Source organism: Pleurodeles waltl, chromosome 2_1 (assembly GCF_031143425.1).
Source record: "Pleurodeles waltl isolate 20211129_DDA chromosome 2_1, aPleWal1.hap1.20221129, whole genome shotgun sequence".
NCBI classification, from domain to species: Eukaryota; Metazoa; Chordata; class Amphibia; order Caudata; family Salamandridae; genus Pleurodeles; species Pleurodeles waltl.
This window is the reverse complement of record NC_090438.1, coordinates 372699582-372713596: the sequence shown is the minus strand read 5'-3', so window position 1 is coordinate 372713596 and position 14015 is coordinate 372699582. Positions and strand designations below refer to the sequence as shown.

The following is a 14015-nucleotide window of genomic DNA, read 5'->3' as shown; positions in this document are numbered from 1 at the left end:
ATAGAAGCTGCTACACAGATGCATTCTAGCCATGGGGCCACAGGTAGTTGTGAGCAGGTACACCAAAAAAGGAGCAAATCAAAAAATGCTTAGTAATCGATATTGCAATGTGCAAGAGGAGATTCTGTTGAATGAGTAAAATGATGCCAAATGGCAACACGAATGAAAGGTGGTGACTGAAATTAACAATATCCATACACCTTTTCAAAGGCAGATGGACTTCTTTCTGCTGTAGAAATGCACCTCATGAGCGAGGTAAGAACAATTAGAGCAGTCAGAGTTGGCAACCTAAACAGAAGCTACACAGTTTTTTCAAGGACCAGAAAATTTCATCTATTTCTGCTCAAATGCACACATTTCGAGCAGGGGTTAGTCCCTCAAATCCCTTTCATGCTTCTGAGATCTCCCTAAAGCAGAGGAGCACCAGTCGAGTAAGCTCTAGTCTGGTAATGGCTCAAGCACTAGCCAGCATAGAACTCTGCACTTATTCGGGTGAGAGCTGAAGCTCTTGGTAGGTTACTGCCCTGACAGCACAATTATTAATCTGACTCCCCCAGGTTACCCTTCAATCCTCTCCACTCCATGCAAGGTTGCAATACTTTTTCTTAGATCCCAGAAATCCTTGCTATTTCTGGTTTACATGAGGAGGTTCCCAAACAACTTCCACTTTCATTTTTATTAGTAAATGATTTTTCAGGGTACAAAATAGATAGGAAACTTACCTTTCTTCCATTGTTTTGACTGGGACAGAAGCATGGCAGTTATTTAGTTTTTTCCTTTTGTTCAGTCTCAGCCTAACTCTTAGCTGATTAGTTAGCCTTGTGAATTAAAGATTTTATATGTGTTACAGCAAGTTAACTTTCGTTCTAATCTCCTCTGCCTGGTTTCTCCCTACTCCCTCCTACCCCACTTATATTACTGCTCTCACCTCTTGCAAGTGAACTTTGATTCAAAAGCAGTAGCAGCCAAACAGGTGTGATTTTCTGTTCTGCACAATTTCAAATTCATCCTCTCTGAATGTCCAATCCAGAGAGCAAATCGTGTTGATTTAGTCTGCTGGAGACCAGAGCTCACGTCTGCCCTTGTCGAAAGGAGCTTTTTATTTACCTGTAGTAATGACCTTCTTGTAGCATTTCTAAATAACTTTTTACTCTGTTGTGGAGTGCCAAAACACATTATCTAATGACTAGCTTACCATATTGTGGTTATGCATGTAGTTGGCAGATTATTGTATTTAATATGGTCTTTTGTAGGGTGTAGACAGCACAGCTGTCATTCATGCTACATATATATTGCAGCTAGAGTGTAAAGATAGCACAGCTATCACTTGTGTCACACCTGTCTTCCAAGCAGGTTGTAAAGCAAGCAGTGTGATCACTCAGGGCACGTAGGTCTTTCTGACAGAGTGCAAAGACAGCAAAACTAAGACTTTGGTCACACAGCTCTTGCAGATAGAGTGTAAAGACAACAGAACTATTGCTCACCTTACACAAGTGACACAGGATTTGCATGTGAAGTGGTCAGACAGACAGCTATTGCTCTAGTCGCATAGGTCTACAGGGTGGTACAGAAATCAGAGCTATCCCTCACATCACACAAGGCTTTCAGGTAGAGTGTAAAGAGAGCAAACCTTTGCCCTGCTCGCAAAGGTCTTGTACTTAAGGTGTTAAGGCACAAACGCTATGGCTCATGTCACAGAGATCTTGCAGGTAGGATGTAAAGACAGGGAAGCTATAGCTCGGGTCACATAAGTCTAGTAGATGAAGGGTCCAGGCTTCTGAGATCTTGGTTAGATAACACAGATCTTGCAGGTAAAGTGTACAGAGAGAAGAACCATCTCCCTGGTCACACTGGACTTGGAGGTAGAATGTAGAGACGGTAGAGCTATCATTCAAGTTACACTGTTCTTGCAGATCGACTATAATGAGAGCAGAGCTACCTTTTAGGACACACCGGTCTTTTGGGTAGAGTAGAAAAGAAGCAGAGCCATCACTGTGATCACAGTTCTCTTATAGGTAGAGTGTAAAAGCATTAGAGCTATCTTTGAGTCACTGAGGTCTTGCAGATACAGTGTGAAGACAGCAGTGCTATTGCTCAGGGCACAATGGTCTTGCACGTAGAGCGTGAAAAACAGTAGATCTACCGCTCCGATCGCACTGGATTTGCAGGTGAAATGTACACACAAACGTGCTTTTGCTCAGATTTCCCATCTTCCAGGTAAAATGTGCCGCCCGGAAAGCTATTGTTCTGGCCACACAGTTTTAATTACGTAAAGACAGCAGAGAAATAGCTTAGGGCACACCAATCTTGCAGGTAGAATGTAATGACAGCACCGTTTTTGCTAAGATCACACTGGTCTTGCAGGTTGGGTGTAAATAAAGAAGAGCTAATGCTCGGGGGACAAAAAGCTTTCAGGTAGAGTATAAATACAGAAGGACTATGTCTCAGCTCACACAGGTGTTGCAGGTATGGTGTTAAGGCAGCAGAGCTATTGGTCAGGTCATATAGGTTTTTTCAGGCAGCATGTAAGAAAAGCAGAACTGTGGCTCCGATCACACAGGTCTTGCTAGTAGAAGATAAAGGCATCAAGAGCATCACCCAGGACACACAGGTCTTGCAGGTCAAGTTTAAAGACTGCAGAGTGATCTCACTTTATACTTGTCTTGCGGGGAAGATGTAAAGACTTCAGAGCTTTTGCTTTGAATCACGTAGTATATGCAGGAAAAGTGTTCAGAGAGCAGAGCTATTTCTCAAGTCAAACTGCTCTTGCAGGTAGCATGTAAAGACAGCAGAGCTATCACTCAGGGATCTCTTTTTCTGTCACCACTTGATACTTCATTCTTCATCTACTTTTCTTCTCCTTTCAAGTACTTAAAAAAGATAGGGTAGGGATGTGTGTGCCCTGATGAATGTACTTCAGTTCAGAGCTGCCATCTTCGAAGATGACTGTGGCGCTGGGTTGTTGTGTTACCCCTGGTATAACACAGATCTAATATGTTCTTGCCAGTCCATAGCCTTGAGAAGCAAGATTCAATTCTTAAGTAGGCATTGCTAAAGGATGACTGTTATTTTTGTTCTTCACACTGGAGATAAAATGTGTAATATTTTTATCTCAGTATGATTTTTTTGTAGTGGTTGTTGTAAGATGTTTGATTTGAAAATGCTTGTGTAGTCTTTTTTCTGATTATGGTTTTACAATGTGTTTTTGTTGGAACCGACATATGATTTATGTGAGAGAACAGGGCTGATATCAGAGGCCCCCTAACGTTTGCCCCCATTTCCCACTTTTTGCTGGTGTTTTCCTGACTCTGATGGTGCCCTGGGTACTGCTAACCAGCCCCAGGGCCAGTGCTCTGTGTAAAATCAATATGCAAATTAGGCTAATTATAATTGGCTAAGTCAGCCTACCTATAAGTCCCTAGTATATGGTAGGGCATGTAGGTTTAGGGACCCCAGCAAAGGTAGTGCACCCATAGGTTCACTGATGAGGTGCCCAGTGTCATTTTAAAGGCAGGCCTGCCTTGCTGGCTGCTTTTAAATTAAAGTAACATGCAAATTTGACTTTGGAATTAAAAGTGGTTCCAAAGTCTTAAACTACCTTATTTTTACATGTACGTAACCCCTAAGGTGTGCCCTATGTGCCCCTAGGGCTGGGTGCCATGTAACTATAAGCAGGGACCTTATAAAAATAGATTTATAATCCCTGGTGAGGTAAAACAGACAAATTTGTTTTTCCCTCATTGTAGTGAATGGCCTCTATAGGCTAGAATGGGGAGACTTTATTTAAATTTTTAAGGTCCCCTTAAGTAACAGATACCAGAGGTTTGGTATCAAATTAATTGTTATAATAAATCCCACAACTTCAAGTTGTTGGATTTAATATAACTTGTTCAGGTAGAGAGTTTTAAACTTTACCTGAAAAGTTGCCAACTTCCGCCCTGCAGTGTTTTTCCTGCTGTGCTCTGATTGGCCAGCCTCTGGCAGCCTGGCCAGGCTGCCTTGATGAGGTGTGAAGTGCCCTGGCTCCACACAAAGAGATGTGCCTGGGGGAGGAGGTCTCCCCTCAGCAGATGGTGAAGCAGGAAGGGGGAGGGCTGCCAAACTGGTCTTCAAAGGCAGAGAAGGGCATTTGGAGCAACCCAGCAACACCCTCACATCCTGCAAACCCAGACAATTAGGTGCCCCCTTGATTAGATTAGGAGGGGGCAGGAGAGGGGTGTGTTTAGGATTTTTAGCCACACCAGTGGGTGGGCTCAGCCAGATGTAACCTCCAAAAATCACTGTCAGCCATGATGGATTTTTGAGGAATGTTGCTCCCTGGGATTGATTTTTGCCACACTTCCCAGGAAGTGGTCATCACAGGGGGAAGGATCCTGCCCCTGATTGGAGAACCAGGGCCCCCCTGTTTTTCACCCAGGAGCAAGTATAAAACTGGCAGACCTGCACCCACACCTCAGATCCCTATCAGATGCCAAAAAGGAAGAACTACAGGAAAAGAAGGACTGTCCTGCTGGACCCCTGACCTGCACCTGAGCACTGCACTCTGGAGGACTGCACCAGCTGCACACTTGGGCTTCATCACTAAAAGGACTTTACCTGTCTGTACTGCTTCAAGAAGGGACTCCCTGTTTGCTACAGATACAATGGAGCTGCCCAGAGTCCCCTGTATCAAGTCCTGCAAGCAGAGCCCAGCTGACCAGCGTCCAGTGGCCATTTGAGGATTCTGACCAGGTGCATTCTGGGAATTGTAGGAGCAACTCAGACCTTCTGGAACCTTGGATCAAGTTGTGGACACTTCAAAGACACAAAAAAGACCTCTGGAAGAAGATCCAGAAATTTGGAGACGTTTGGAGCAACTCCATGAGTTGAAGAGGTGCATTGTGGGAGTTGTAGTCCCAGACCCCAAGAGGAACACCAGAGCCTCTGAACCCTTGGCTGGTGCTGTGGACCACTTTCCTAAATCAATCACTTCTGAAAGTAAGTGTGACAGTGTTACCTCATGGGTGGTCTGAACTCTGGACTTTGTTCCTTTCCAGTGTGACCTTTTTAACCCTTTGAGCGCTAGTTGCTTCTATGCGCTAGAAAGCGTTAATTCTTTAATGCTTTACACTCTGTCTCCTAAGTTAAGCCTTGTCGCTTGTTGCCAAGCTACCAAGGGTTGAGCTGGGTTCAATTTACTGAGACCCAACTGGACCTAAGTGGGGGCTAGTGGCCTATTGCTAAGTGTAGGTACTTACCTGCCTTTACCAATAACCCATTTTCCAACAATTTACACGCAGGTGCATGTTTGACCTGATATGGTCTGGAAACACCGCCCACTAACACTACAATCCACAGTGCCTTTTAGGGCAGGAAAGTCCCATCTCTTCATGTTGAACAAGAGTGTACCCCTGTCCTAAGAGCCTGACTATTCCTGACTTTTGTTTTGTCCTTGATGTCAAGCTAATTGAGCGTGTGCACTGAGGCGCAGGGCTGTTCTTAGTAATGCTAGGTAGAGCACTTCTTCTGCAACCTGGAAGTGTCCTGGGTTCATCACATAAAGTGGTGGATGCAGCATACCATGATCTTTGAATCTTTAGTGTGAGCAGACCTTTTTCCCTGTTAAGGAAACATAGTCTAGCTGCTCCTCTTTTGTAAAGTTCTGATGAGATTTGAAACCCAGAACCTAGCATCCTGTGTGCCTTTTGAGTGCATATACACACAGCCAGTGCGTAGCAAATTTATGATAGTAGGATTGTGTGTTTAACAAGTCTGAGTAGGGGGCCGGGTGAGAATTGAGGCTTCACTGGGCAGATTTGCCACATTGATCACCCAGCAAATTGTGTCCCAAGTGAGGCTGACAGCATGGCCCCTGCATGAAAGGAGCACCCCTATGAGGGAAGCAGTCTGCCTCGCAGCCAGTACTGCTACAGTAACCAGGGGTAAAATGTGGGACTTAGCCTGCACTGTGGACAGGAGGTTAGGCACGTGCTGGCAATTCTGCCATGCAGTATAAGACTTCTTGCCGAAAGGGTAAAGAGTCCTTGAACTGAGTTGCACATTTGACCTATGAGGGTATTTGAGCCATATGCACCTGCACCTAATTCTACCAAAACCTATAGGGTGTTGGGGGCTGTAGATATGGGCCTGTGACTGTAGTGGGAGAAAAGGAGATGCCAGGAGGATACCGGTAAGAAGGGGTGTAGCACCTGACCATTTAACACAATTTAATGTGGAACCATATATGGTGTTTCCATTTACTTGTGTAGTATTTAGTTTTGCTGTGTGATTAAAGTTTTCTTTTTACATAAAAGATGAGGAGTGGGATTGATGTTACATTATTTTGTCTGTTATTTGAGTTCTGAGCTCTTGTCCCCCTTCACTACCTCTGTGAGAAGTCTGTGACTTGTTGCCTTTGCTACCCTGAGAGTCAAGTGCAAAAATGGTTGTACCTGACCCAGTTTTCAGAGTGTTGGTTGGTTGGGCCCCAAGACACCAGTGGCATACGACCTCACCCACAATATTCCGAACACCGGCAACAATGGATTATTAGTTTCCACGTTGAATTCTGAATTCTAATATGTTAATAGCCAGATCTGCTGGAAGCAGAAACCCCACAATACCTTTTATGGGCACCAGTTCATTTTTCTAGTGTGTTTTTAGTATCTGGCATGTCCATCAAACATAACCTCCTTTCCACATTCCCTCCAACAACTGCCTGAAATCCTTTTGAACATACATTAGGGGAAAATACCACCCATGATTAAGTGAGGGGCCTCTGTTTGCCCCAGCACACTATTATTGTGTATATCTTGCCACAATGTTTTTGGCACCTCTAATAGTGCTTTACTCCCAAAATGACATTTCCATAAATCCACATACTTCCTCTTTTCTTTAATTTCTTGGGTCCTAACCAATTTGTATAAAGTTAAGACCCACCCCTTTATTCCACTATATGTTCTCAAAAGCTATTTACTGTCTCACCCTGGTGATCTTAATCTCTAGCTGCAAGACACAATGGCATGTCTCGCAGTATTAAATTATTCCATTTCTGGCAGGGTAAACTTTCACCTGCAGTCTATAAATATCCTGATCTTATCCTATGGAGCATACTGAATTATATCGTAATCTACATCCCTCCCTTGCCGGGGTAAACCCCTTGTTGAAGTAGATAAGAATCTCTTGTGAAGAAAAGGTTGTAAAGTGAGTACAATCACACCGCATATCACTAGCAGCATGTTGGTCATCTGGCATTGGTATACACTTTTATGGGCTCTCCTGGGCATCCATATCAAATTTCACAAGCATTTACTGGAAGTGGCCTGATCTTTATGAACCCCGGGTCTGGTGCACTGTCCAGCAATTCTTTCTCCAGCGATTCTCAATGACCCACCCTATAAAAACCAAGTACATCAGGAAATCCCAAACTTCTTCTGTTCCTCGCTACCTTTAGTAGATTCTTAATGACTTTTAGGGGGTCCGTCTTCCATACAAAACTTATGAGGTTTTTTTAAGTCTGCAATCTCCCCCCCATGTTTCTGGATTTTGAGGGCCAGGAACGTACAAAAATCTTGGTATTATAGTGATTTTGAGGCTACAATCTGACTGAGTCAGGTTATGACATGGACCTCCATCTAATAGCATTTATCCCTATCTCTTGAAATAGTAAAGATCTGTCTCTAGGTGAAGTTAACTATATTCTCCAGACCTGAACTGTCATTTACCCTGAACAGGAGAAGATTTTTAATCTCAGCACCATGAACCTGTATGAGATTAGTTGGCAGTAGGTCTGACTTTTTCACATGGATCTTCTAACCACATGCACCCCTGTTTCCTTCTGTAATGGCAGGAGTGGCAAATTCAAAGCTAGTTCATCTGTAGAATCCTTGACAACATCTGTAGACAATGAAATCGTATATCCCATGCCTCCAAATGCGATGCTCCTATTGGATTCATTAGATTGCACAGTCTAAGCTAGTATCTCAGATGAGCTAGTTGAGTATCATTATCAAATGCCTGTCGTCTCACAACGCAACATGATACTATGTGCTGTATTCAGCAATGGAGTAGTTCTGTATGACAAACATTTTGACAGGTCCTTCCTGTGTTTAGGAAAGACCACTATGTTAACCTCTTTAATAGAGGGAGTAATTCGCTGTATGACAATTAATGACCTGAAGGAAATTTTCAGGATAGGGGTCAGTGTTTAGGCAGAGATTTAGTAAAGTGCTCCACTGAATCAGTTTTAGCCTAGGTCTTTATTTGACTTTGAAACCTTTATTTCACTTTTGATTTCCACCTTTTCTGTTGAGGCTTCCAGCTCTTCAGCTTGGGTAGGTATCACATAAAAGAAATGTAATTTGTTCAGGAAAGGTTGTTGTACTTCATTTGTCTCTCATCCCTTGAATGCAGAGTTTCATAAAATGAGCAAAACAGGTCTGCCCTCATTCTGCTGTAAAATACCATGTCAGTTGCAATATTTGTCAAACCCTGCAGCGATTCAACGCTTTTGTTTAGCATTCAGACTACCTGTGAACATTTTATAGGCTTCACTTCACTCCTTGATTCACAAGCTTTACTCTTAGGAGCCATCAGTGTCCTTTTTGATCTAGGGAAGATGATGTAGCCTGGCGGTTCGAGCTGGTGCCTTTGGAACCTTGCAGCCCAGGTTTGAATCCCAGTCTCAGCGCTGGACTCTGCATTGTGTAATTCTGGGCAAATCACTCAATCTCCCTTTGCCGAAAAGAGTGTGAAAAATGTAATTGTGTAATCCCCACTTGATGTACCCAATCTTGTAGATGGCCTCCTGACCCGTCACATGATGTACTGTGCTCAATTGCTTCAAAACTAGATTTGTGCTCTATAAATAACAATACATACATACATATATCTATATATTGATTTGATAAGGAGTATCCTAGGTGGCCCTTCATTTTTGTTACATCTGGATCTGCTCTGCTCTAAAGCTAGAATGCTTATGAAGTTGGTCTCTAATGCCTCCAGTTCCTCCTACAAACAAGTTTGTACTAATGCCCTCTCCCTCTTAACAGTTGCTGCATCACATCCTTTTTAGGTTGAGCGTTAGCGTTCGGCCTGCTGTATACTAAAGTATACAATAGAGTGAGTTCCAGCGTTTTGATTTGTTAGTTGCAGTGTCCTTCAAAAATCCTTGCTCGCTAGTGGTCAGTTCTGGCTCTTTCTCTTACCTTTTTTCACTTTGGCAGCATCACAAAGTACGGTGTAATTGCGCTATGTCCTGTTTATCTCTTCTGTAAGGAACTTTTTTTTGGCATTTGCCTGTTTCACCTCAACAGTGTGGGTGCTTGTTCAGTCCCTCCTCCCCACCAGCTCCCTCTGTAAACATAAACCAACAGCAGAGGGGGGCTTTTCCATGGCCAGCTCACCCTCGCTCTCTTTATTTTCAGTCTGTGTGGCAAGAAAAGTCCACTTAATAATTTACAATGCTAGGAGCTCTAACTTGAGCAAACACAAGAGCATTGCATTCCCCCACCCAACCCCCAGCTTTGTAAACTCCTAACCAGACTTTTCTTGCCACACAACTGAAAACAAAAACGCAGCAGCATTCATTCTCCCCTCCCAAGGACGATTAGTTGCTGCTATGCAGGAGTTCTCTCTTCGTTATCCCACTGGGTGGTGCCCCCTCCATTCACTCTGACCGGGAGAAATATCTCTTCTACACTACCTTAACAAATCCAGAAATAAACGGGAAGGCAAGCCAATGACTTACCTCTTCTTGCACTTTTTTCACTTAATGGAGAGGCTCTGTCACTCTGTAAGTGCCATCTGCAGCATATTCGCCATGCCTTACAGGCAGAGGGTGGCCAGTCTTTTCTTTACTTTTGTCAAACCAGGGTCCCACAGAAAGTATTTAGGAGTTGTTGGAAAAATCTGATCTTTCTTCATGGAATCCTTTCTCAAACAACATGCAAAATAATGCCCCTTCTTACAATACAAGTGAAACTGAAAGAGACAGAGGTCTGTAGTTTAATGCTTAGGACGCAACAGTGAGTAATGTGCTCGGTGCTGGGATGTTGTCCTATGTTGAACAGGTTTTATTCTGCACATACCCTGCTCACCCATTCTTTCTGTGGTTGATAAATGGATCGTTGAGTTAATTACACCTGTTACGGTGCCATGAAATGCCGGAAAATGCTTTGGAATGCTTTTACAACAACTCAAATTGTACGCACCTTTCCTCCTTTTTATTCCCTGTTTTTGGAATGCTCTGCTTTTGAACTCTGTTACACTTGTGTCTGCAACTCATTTCATTCTTCAACCAAATACATCATCGTCCTTTTATCACATTTCAGACACGCTGTGCTGATTTTTTTTCCATTTGGTTGCCAATAGTGGGCTCAAGCACTATTTCTTGGGGGCTAAGGCTTATTCATGGCACAAGTCTTAAAGAAAATAAGTGGGGGGACTGACCAAGTTAGACACTATGCAAGTGACATCACGGCACATGACACCACGGCGTGTGAAATCGCACCTGGAATCACAGGTAGTGGCATCACAACCCATGACCTGACAGGAAATTACATCACAAGAAGTGAGATCTGGTCTTAAGACCTCACGCATATGCTTACCGCAAGAAAGCAAAGCCTTAGCTAGTGATCCCTTTGCCCGTCGTGGAGCAAATGTTTTCTTCAGCTTGGGCCGAGTGTAAAGTGCAGAATAATTGTAAGTTTTCCTTTGGAAAGTGTGTATTTTAGTGTTATTGCTGTTCTTTTTTATTTCTTTTTTTAAGACAGGAAAAAAAAGAGTGCAGGAAATAAAAAGTGGAAAATGAAATTAGCGAGGAAGCTGTGTAATTGAGCTAAGACCTAGTGTCTGCGAGAGGCAAAATGCCTACAGCACCTGGTATCCCCAGGCGGTCTCCCATCCAAATACTAACCAGGCCCGACCCTGCTTAGTTTCAGAGATCGGGCGCATTCAGGGTGGTGTGACCGTAGGCAGGAAAAGCTGCAGTTTCAGCTCTCTTCTGCTCACCAAGCCCACCGCCCGGAGCCTGCTGCTCTTAATCGCATCTGCGCATGTTCCCCTTGGGAAGTCAGACATGCGCTCACTGCCGGAGGCCCAATGCCCCAACCCACATGGAACACCATTTTTAGGGTCGAGCCTGCGCCGCTTGCGCATGCGTTTTGCTTGCCTGACACATTAGTAATTAGAAAAGGGCTCGAAGCCCCGCCCATGTCACGTCAATGTCTTTTATTGGTTTGTGGGCTTGCCTTTCAAAATCTGCTTGCTTTCATTAGGGGAAGGCATGCATACGTCATGCCTTTTCCGGTGCTTAGCCCTCCTCGAGCGCAGCGACCAAGTACTGAAAACATGCGATGCTCGCTGTTTTCCGTCCGGTTTGTGGACTAATTTTTATCTTTTTTCGCAGCGCGATCTCACTTGGCAGAAGTCGAGCGCTTTGCATGACATCGACCCTGTTACATAGTTAATTGCACTTTTGCCAATAGGTTTAATGTGGCAAGAAAAGTCTGGTTGGGAGTTTACAACTGCTAATAGCTCAAACTCGGAGAAATGCGAGACCTGTTGCATTGCAAATGCTTGTTTCCTCTTATTACAGCCTTTAGAATTTTTAAAGTGTGCTTGGGAGTTTTTGTAGATCTTTAAGTTCAAGGTATTACTGGATGCCCCCGGAGGTTTCAGCCCTGTTGGCTGCTTCTTGGAACACATAACTCCTTCATCTCCTCCTTTTTCCATAGTAGTCAATGATAGCTCCTCTTTTATGAAACACACCAGGGCATTTTGAAAGGCCATTATTGTCCCTGTATCAGGTTCCCTAGCTCCTGTCTGCTATTGCGCTGAATAGGTTTGGTGAACTGAGAAGTGGAAGGAGAATTCTCTGACCCTTCGTTCTGCAACTTTTCTTGATACCTAACCCCACCAATGCCTCTCTGACACTTGCAGGACCTCTTTAGGCAGCAAACCTACCTAATTTCCAATCTACCATATGGTTTAAGTCCCTAGCCAGCACCTGGATGCCAGCTACAAATCCGTCAATTTTGTGTACAGGCATTTCAAGGAAGTGGTCTTTACCAGGACTGGGAGCATGTACTGTGACAATTGTTAACGTATGTATCCCAAATTTCCCCTTTACCAAGAAATGCCTCCCATCTTTATTCATCAGCATTTCCATGGTCACAAAATTTAAAGAATTTGATGTCATGGCTGCCAATCCACAGGTCTTTTAAATGGTTTATAAAAGAGTTTGGCTCTCATAAACATTCAATTTGAATTTCCCCAGTTGCCCCAATGTAAAATAGATGTGTTAACAGAGAAGTAGGAGAACAGTTTCTGCCTCCTCTAGTGTTACAATGTCATAGAGATGTGTTCTCTTTGAAGAGCAATTATGCCCCCCCCTATATTTAATGAAAGAGCTCAGAATCTGGGAGTTTATGGATTCCTGTTTGAAAAGTGTAGACATTCTCAGTAGAGCCCCTTCTTGCCTGTGCCTGCGGAAGTATAACAGCACACCTCACCTTTCCCCCAAAAAAACCCTGGCTACATGAAACAAAGCCATGACCTCCTTTTTCTCCCAAACTCACCCTAGCTTCATGAACCAAAGTCATGAACAAATATATCACAGATTGCAGCAAATATGAGTATAAACGAGCCCTCGATTGGGCCCAGCCTCCATAGATGCGTCTGTGGGAATAACATCTCTCAATCATCACCTTTGATCTGACTTTCTAATTAGTCCCATGTTGCGATGTCCCATCTGTGGCACCCCACCTCCATGACAGAAAATCAGAGGTGATAGGCTCTCCATCAAAGTCCAACCAAATTCCTCTCAGTTTGTCAGGGAGCCACAAAGAGAAAAAAGGCAAAATCACAGTATAACATTCAGCCCCATGCCGGCTGGGCCCTGCACCACCAAAGACCAAGATCGGTCTAGCCAAATGAGAAGGGAATAGATTGGTACTGACCCTCCATGTCGGGTCAGCAAGAGTGAAGGCCAAGATGAGCAGTAAGGTGCAGCATCCACAAGAACCATTAAGGGCTAAGGTTCTGGTCGAAAAGTGTGACTAGCAAGCACTAGACATAGTCACATTGGTACTCAACTGCACAAGAGTCCTGTGGCATCGATAGCCAGAGCAGGAAGCCGTGGGATGCTAAGAGATGAAACGGATGTGAAAAGACATCTGCGGGCACAATGGAAGTTCTATCAGTGGACCTCTACCAATGCGCACATCCAGCACCATGATGAAATTCAGAATGTGAGAGGACAGTGCACATGTTTAATACTAGTGAATGCATGTAATAGTAGTGAAGATGGAATCCTTGGCCAGAGTAGGTCCACAGATGGCACCCAGTATGTGCAGTAAATGTTTATGCTCTTGCAGAACCCGCTGATGCGAAGTTGCGGTTCCCACATTTCCCCTTCCTCTCTGATTACAAATGCATCACAAATTTGTGAAAGACCTGTTAGTGCCAAACATGTTAGTAGTGTTTGCAGTCTCCATAAATGAAGGAAGGTCTCCAAGTGGGGCGCCTGGTGAGTATGAAACCTCACTGCATGCCCTGCTATGTGCCATTCTCTAAAGGTATTGGACAGTTTTCACTAGTTTGGGTGGGTTGTTCCCACAGTTTCTCCTATGGAAATAGGCATCTGCAAATGCTGGACCCTTGCACCATTGGACAATGCCATACTTTTGTTGGAATGGGATTTTGGACAGCCACTGTGCTTTATAGTGCAGCTGTATGATATTTTGGCAAAGACCATTCCTTTCTACTTTAACTTATAACTAGAAATGTTGCTGCAGCTTGAATGAGTCCGATACGTTTCCAGTAGCTCTGACAAATGTCAGATTAGCCTTCCGTTCTTCTTAAGGCTCTCATCTAGGTTATTGTCCAGCTATAGAGGTGACATGCTTCATCACACCGCCAGCTTGTTCATCTTAGCAGTTTAGCACCAGAGCAGTGGGTTACCTACACCTGCCTCATGAGTGCATGAACATTCTAGTACATGCATGAGTAGATTCCATATATTTGGGACTGGAAAA

The 14015-nt window shown here is 43.9% G+C and overlaps 1 protein-coding gene and 1 pseudogene across 2 annotated transcripts in view; one reads left to right on the top strand and one right to left on the bottom strand.

Annotated features, from left to right (window-relative positions):
* CHM (CHM Rab escort protein) overlaps positions 1-14015 on the top strand; it is an 810608-nt gene that overhangs the window by 197674 nt on the left and 598919 nt on the right. The gene's annotated exons all lie outside the window — the stretch shown is intronic.
* On the bottom strand, positions 10846-10954 carry LOC138270251 (5S ribosomal RNA; annotated as a pseudogene).